Source organism: Nelumbo nucifera, chromosome 2, assembly GCF_055504915.1.
Source record: "Nelumbo nucifera cultivar China Antique chromosome 2, China Antique-T2T, whole genome shotgun sequence".
Taxonomy (NCBI): Eukaryota; Viridiplantae; Streptophyta; class Magnoliopsida; order Proteales; family Nelumbonaceae; genus Nelumbo; species Nelumbo nucifera.
In genome coordinates, this window is record NC_142650.1 from 94,349,968 (window position 1) to 94,357,801 (window position 7,834).

Below are 7,834 nucleotides of genomic sequence, written 5' to 3' on the forward strand. Positions count from 1 at the left end.
ATTTAAATGTTACTAAATCTGTATCAAATCATCTAGGAGAAAATAAATTTTCACTTGTTATAAATCAAGCTACTAAGTTCATTGTTCTCAATGATGCAAGGAAAATATCAGACTCCCTATATAACTGTAGCTTCATTATCTTATCACCAATTTTTTTCTACCTGAAAATTATTGGAGGCCAAATCTCTGAAGTTACTTCTGTTATCCAAACTCAATTATTTGCTATTATGCAGGTTTTACTGGAACATCAAAGTTGGACTTTTGAAGAAGTCGGTATCTTCTTAGATGCCCAGCAAGTTATAATGGCTTTTGAGCAACAAGTGGATATTCCATGGTCCTGCTAGTGGCTTTTGTCTACAACCAAGAACTTACTGATGAACCTTCGTAAGGTTAATTTTTGCTATGTAAATAGAACTTTTAACAAACCAGCCCATGAGGTATCCCAAATAGCTAAATCTCACTTATCATCTTCTTTTGTAGTATCAGATTATCTAGATGGGATATCCATGGTTGAGGACTTTGTCATTCTCTCTATTCGCAAATATAGTATTTACCTTTCAAAATGAAAGTTCGTATCAATAATGTTATTACATTTTGATGGCACTTTTGTAATTGCATGAAACTCAATGTCATATGCACAATTAAAAAATAGGCAATGATTGCTTTCAATGGAACTTGTAATTATTAAAAAACTCAATGTGAAAAATAATAACATTCTTGTAATTATATAAAAACTCGATGGCATATGCACAACTAATAAAAAGGCAATGAGTGCTTTTAATAGAAATCTTGTTAGTAAAGAACTTAAGGCAAAAAATAATGGCACCCTCATATGAGTTCTTATAACCTTCACATGCTACGATTCCATTTCATGCAAAATGAGTGCTTTGTTCAAACCCATTTTTCTTTTAGTATTTACTAATGGGATGCCCTGCATTGTGAAGGCTAATAATAATACAAGAACACATTAAATAGGCAATTTTATTCATGTAGGCATATTTAAATTTAGCTACTTGGGTAAATGGAGAAAATTAATTTAGTGTAATTTAATTAGTTAATTTAACTTAATTTATTAAATATGGTAAATTAATTAATATACTTAAATACTTAAATTACATTAATTACTCAAATTTGAAAACAAATAATTTTACAATTACAATTAATAACTTTAAAATAATTAATAAAATCTTAGAAAATACATTTAAGTGAATTCCAGTAACTTAACATATGATATGCACTAAAACACTTTAACAAGTGTAACTATTTGAGGGATTAATGGAGGGGGGAGGGGAAGGAGTAGTTAAATTCTTGGAGAGAGAGAGAGAGAGAGGGAGAGAGGAGAGACTGTATTAAAATATTAGTTTACTTTTGTTCCATGGAATTCAATTGAGACGTTAAAGAGATGTAGATGAAAATGTCCTATTTGACCTAAAGATTCTAGGCTTAGTCTTAAGTTTTGTATTTAGACTTGGTCTAGGCTTGGCCCTACAAAGTTTTAGCCCAAGCTTTGGTCCAATAATTTAGTCCTACCTAATGTCACATTACGCTCACAAATTTCCAAGTCAAGGTTGGACTCAACCAACCTAATCCCACCAAACTAAAAATTATAGGCTTGGGCCTAAGTATTTTATTCAAGCCTAGCCTTAGGCTTGAGTGTGTATTAGGGCCATAAGTTTTCAAGTTGGGTTTGTTTTCAACACTTCAAATCCAAATTGGGGCTTGCCTAATGAAACATAATTAGAAGACTTAATTAATTAATTAAAAAATATATTAAAAGCATTTATTATCTTTTAAATAATATTAAAGGTTCATAGGGAGAGTAGTTGAAGATAAGTGATGATTTGAATATAAATATAAGTGAAAAATTAAAAATAGTATTATTAGTGGGAGTGGAGAGAAAGAGAGATAAGGTTGTCAATGGGTCGGGTCTAGGGTAGAACCGGAATTGACTCGACAAGAATACTGAGAACTCAGAACTGAATTGGACTTAACAGGTCTATAATTTTAGACCCAAAATTAAACTGATTAGTTCTTGGGTTAATCAAGTCTGACCTGATGCACCAATTTATAATAAACCTATTGAAAATATTATATATAATATTAGTTTATTTAATAGTCATGTGTTTCAAATCGTAGCGTAGGTGAGGTTGAAGGGAGTCTTTCCTGTCATAGTTTTTGTTGTGGTCCGGTAAGCCCATAGCACACTAGGCAGCTCGTCTGCCCATAATCCTTTAGCCCGATCTAGGCGTGCTTTCAGTCCATAGAGTATAGCTCTATTCACGACTTCTGCCTGGCCATTCGCTTGAGGGTGTGCTACCGATGTGAAGTTCTGTCGTATCTCCATGTCTTTGCACCAATTTTGGAATTTGATGTCTTCGAACTGTTTGCCAATATCGGAGATCAGTACTCGAGGTAATCCGAAGTGGCATACTATATTCTTCTAGAAGAAGTTCTGCACATTCCGAGCTGTAATTGTCGTAAGGGGTTTAGCTTCTACCCACTTGGTAAAATAGTCAACTGCCACCACTAAGAACATTCTTTGCCTTGTCGCTGGTGGGAATGGTCCAAGTATGTCAATCCCCCACTGTGCGAAGGGCCATGGGCTGGTAAGGTATTTCAGATCTACAGCGGGCTGGTGGTGGATGTTGGCGTGTTTTTGACATTTGTCGCATCTTCTAACAAGGTCAATTGCATCTGCCTTCATCGTTGGCCAATAGTACCCCTGCTGTAGTGCTTTCTGGGCAAGGGCTCTGCCCCCCAAATGTCCTCTGCACAGGCCCTCATGAGTGTCGCGGAGCATGAGCTCGGCTTTGAAAGGTCGCAAGCAGCGCAGATAGGGGAGTGTATAAGACCTTTGGTACAGCCTCTCGTCTACTATGATGTACTTGGATGCCTAGCGCTCTACCCTTCGGGCGGCATTGTGATTTGCAGGGACGGTTCCGTGTAGCAGGAAGCTCGCGAGCAGATCAATCTAGCTCGGTTCTGCTTGAACAATGGGAGCGACCTCCTCTGCCCCCCCGAGAATGTTGGGCCAAGGCAGACTCTCTATATACATGGTTCTCATGGTATTATCACTGTTAAAGGCTAATCGGGATAGGGCATCGGCCTGAGTGTTCTCTGACCTTGGAATCTGGTGGATGAAGTGTGACCGGAAGTTGAGTAGAGCCTCTCTTGCCTTGGTCAAGTAAGTAGTCATGGTTGGTTCGCGAGCTTTGTATTCACCCTTAACCTGGTTGATCACGAGCTGAGAATCGCTGCATATGACAACGTGCTTGGCTTTCACTTTGCTTGCTAGGTCTAGCCCGACTAGTAGTGCCTCGTATTCCGCTTCATTGTTGGATGCTGTGAACTCGAAGCGTAGCGCGTACTCTAGTTTCACGCCGCTTGGCCCATGTAGAACGATCCCAGCTCCACTACCCTGCTGGTTTGACGAGCCATCCACATGAAGGATCCAGGGCTCCTCCTCCCAGCTCGCGCTTAGTCTAACTAGTAAAGGTGCCGCACTAGTTGCTACTTCATGGCGCTTCATGGCGCTCGAGCCCAACCGGCCCGGGAACCTCAGGCTCACTCGAGCTGGGGGCCTCGTGTTCAACCGTCTTGGGGGCTTCGGAGCTGAAAGTGCATTCCGCAATGAAATCAACTAAGGCTTGGGCCTTAATAGCAGTTCGCGGTTTATACTAGAGGTCGTACTCGCTGAGCTCTATGGCCCATTTCGTTAGTCGACCAGAGACCTCAGACTTCTGTAGTACTTGCCTCAGAGGTTTTTTGGTGAGCATGGTAATAGCATGAGCATGGAAGTACGGACGAAGCTTCCGAGCCGCGATGACTAGTGTGTAGGCTAGCTTCTCAATCTCTAGATATCTTATCTCAGCTCCATGCAACACTTTACTAACATAGTAGATGGGTCATTAGACCCGATCTACTTCTTTTATTAGTACCGAGCTAACAACCTCATCATTTGCTGAGAGGGACAGTTCTAAAACATCACCCTCCTCGGGTCGGGTTAAAACCGGTATGCTGGTGAGGTATTTTTTGAGCTCGTCGAACGCGAGCTGACACTCTCTTGTCCATTCGAAGTCTTTGTTTTTTATTGCCTTGAAGAAAGGCAGGTAGTGACCTGCCGACCTGGACATGAAGCGGCTCAGGGTGGCTATACAACCATTCAGCCTCTGAACCTCCTTTAATTTCCGGGGTGGTCTCATATCTAGGATAGCCTTGATCTTGTCCGGGTTGGCCTCAATGCCATGCCGGTTGACAATGTACCCTAGGAATTTTCCCGAGGTGACCCCGAAGACACACTTATTCAGGTTTAACTTCATGTTATACTTGCGTAAAATTTTGAAAATAGAATGCAGGTCTTGTATTAAATTATGCGAAAAATAGGTTTTGACAACCATGTCGTCTACATAACACTCTATCAATTGACCAATCAGTGGCTCAAATAACCTATTTACAAGTCTTTGAAAGGTCACCCCAGCATTCTTTAGCCCAAAGGGCATGACCTTGTAGCAGTACAAGCCAGTTTTGGTTATGAAGGCAGTATTTTCTTCATCCGCTGGGTCCATCTTAATTTGATTGTAGCTCGAATAGGCGTCTAGGAAGCTCAGCAACTCATGCCCCGAGGTCGCATCTACCAGTATGTCAATCCTAGGGAGTGGGAAGCAATCCTTTGGGCAGGCTCGGTTCAGGTCGGTGTAGTCGAGGCACATGCGCCACTTTCCATCGGCCTTCTTTACCAGGACGGGGTTGACTACCCTGCTTGGGTAGTGGACTTCCCTTATAAAGTTGGTTGTGAGGAGTTTCCCGACCTCTTCGTCAATCGCCTCCCAACATTCCGAGGCTAAGTTGCGTTTCTTTTGTCTAATGGGCCTAATTACAGGGTCAGTGTTAAGCCTGTGAGTTATAATGTTAGGGTCTATGCCGGGCATTTCTGCCATAGGCCATGCAAAAACATCTAAGTTTTGGAGTAGGAAACTTACTAGCTGTGATTGCAGGGGCTCCTGTATTGAAACGCCGACCTGAAGTGTTCGAGTTGGGTCCTCCACCAAAGTTGAGATAGAAATCATTCCTTCTGTGGACGCAACTCGCTCCTCGCTATGTTCCGTAGGCCGTTCTAGTTCGATGTCGCTGGCCACCTTGGTCTTCCCTTTAAGGGCAGGGACATAGCATCTGCGGGACTCAAGCTAGTCGCCTCGTGCTACCCCCACTCCAAAGTCCGTAGGGAACTTCATCGCCAGATAATAGGTGGAGACCACAACCCATAGGAAATTGGTGATCGGGCAGCCTATTATGGCGTTGTAAGAGGAAGGAGTTGCGACTACTAAGAAGTCATGGTTGAGTCTCTATGCTAGGGCATTTGCCGACCTCCACAGGTACTGTTATTCTCCCTAGGGGCCTGACTTCTTCTCCACTAAAGCCTCTAAGGGAGTGTTTGCGAGCTTCAGGTCGCTTTCCTGCAATTGGAGTTTATCAAATGCAACTTTGAAAAGGATGTCTACCGAATTGCCTGAATCGACCAAGGCGCGCCTGACATCGAAATCGTTAATCTTTATCTTCACCACAAGCACATCATCATGGGGGTAATGGACCCCGCGCGTGTCGTCTTCCGTGAAGAGGATCGAGTTCTCTATCTTCAGCCGCTTCGGCAGATTCTGTCCTTCTCTGGCGGCCTCGCGAGCTGAGGTCCGAGCTGCGGCTCTAGTGCAGCCCGCAACAATCGATCCCCCCACTATCACGTGGATAGTTCCCTGAACTGGTCTTTCTTCCGGGGGTTGCCTCTGCGATTGTTTTGTTGGCCTGCTGCTGGATTCAGGGGCATCCTTGCCATGATCCCCTTGTTGACTTGCTTTATTATTATTATCATTATTACTACTATGTACAAAATTTCTCAAATACCTGCGACGGATGAATTCGTCTATCTCATCACGGAGGTTTTTGGTGCTATGATTGTGATCCTTATGGAAGCTACAGTACAAATTTTTGTTTCTTTCGTTGGGGTTTTCTCTCAGGTGAGGTGGCCACTTCACGTAAGGGGCGTCCTTGATCACCATTAGGATCTCGGCCTGTTTGGCATTCAGTGGGGTGTAATCAGTTCGATCCGCCACAGGACCTCAAAACGGCTAATTTGGCTTCGCCCCCCAAGGTAAATCCTTCTTCTTTCGGTTTCCCTTGGCTGGGGGGTTCCTCTTCTCTCTTTCCCTTTTCGGGCATGCCTTCGCCCTTCCGGTTGATTTCCTCCTCCATGGCTATGAACTTGTTCGCGAGCTTGAGGAAGGCAGTAATGGCTTGTAACTGGTCGACAACCATGTGCCACTTGAACTCCTTATGGGTCACACCCTTCTTGGCCATGGCAAGCCACACCGCGGGGTCTAGGTGCAGTATCTGCATGCATGCGTCATTGAACCGCTTGATGTATCTCCAGATGGACTCTCCCTCTCTCTGAACTATACCGAGGAGGCTTTCCTCAGTTTGCGGACACCGCTTGCTGGTGATGAAGTGGGACGTAAAGGATTGCGCGAACTGTGCCCAGCTTCTTATTGTCCCAGGTGCGAGGTTCCAGTACCACGTGCGGGCCACTCCTCCGAAGGTGGTGGAGAAGGCCACACACATGCAAGGCTCACTGGCCCTCGCCAGGTGCATTTGTGACTGGAAGGCGTCAACATGATCGTTCGGGTCGAGTAACCCATCATAGTTGTCGAGAGGGGGGAGCTTGAACTACTTAGGCATTGGGACAACCAGGAGTTTGGGAGACAGAGGGGATGGAACAAAGAGGAGAGGAATAACTTCCACTTCACCTGAGATCGCCCCTTCTCTGGTTTTGAACTCGGGTAGATTGTGGGTGGCGGTCCGGCGGACTCAGCGGCGTCGCCTTTGCTTCTTGGTGGGCTCCGCATTAGTGATGCTCGCCTCCGTACTGTCAGGAATAGTCTTCGCAGAGAGCGGCTCAGACCGTTGGTGATGGCTGTGGACGGAGGGGTTCTTCTTAGAATCTGCAGCCAGGACTTCGAACCGGTTCTCCAGAAGTGGGGGCTCGAACTCTGAATGCTAGGGCGATGCAGGCCTGGCACGTTGGGATCTTCCTGACCTTGCTACTCGTGGCGGGGTCAGGGTAACTGAAAGAATGATGGGATCCATCTAATGGACGCCAGATGTTGCGGAATGGGTAGGGAAAATTTCAAACATTTTCCCACCTTTCTTCCAACTAGGAATCATATTCCCTAAATTTAAAATACAATATTCAAGGATCTTACTTGAACCATATCCGAACCAGATCTGAACCGAAAGACAAGGGAGGAATTATACCTGATCCATAGAAGCAATATCCCCGAAAGATGGTGATCACGCCTAAAGAAGGAACCAAGATCTGCTCCTACTGAAGATGACACAGCATTTGTGGAACAGAACCAGCAGGGTGCGTCCTACACACTGAATCCTTTGCAAGAATCCTTTGGAAAACTTGAGCACCAAATCTTTTTAGTTCCTTTTGCAAAACTGATTTCTTGAATTTCTTTTACTCAAAGATCGAATCTTTTCAGAGAATGGCGACAACTGGAGGAGAACTCCTGATATGAAGATGGCGAATGTTGCTTCTCTTCTTTCTGGAGTGTATGAAATCCAATCTCAATTCGCAGGAAGATTTTCTTGCTTAACCCTAGGTTCGAATTCTTTTCTTTTTCTTAGGGTTTCTCCTCTTTCTTCTTGATTAAGACATCTCCTAATCTAATTAGGAGTTATCCCCATCCAAATCAGCATCTGGATAGGGGATGATCTTAATCCTATCTGCAGATTAGGTTAGCTTACTCCTGGTCTTATTAGGAGATTACCAAATTCAAAT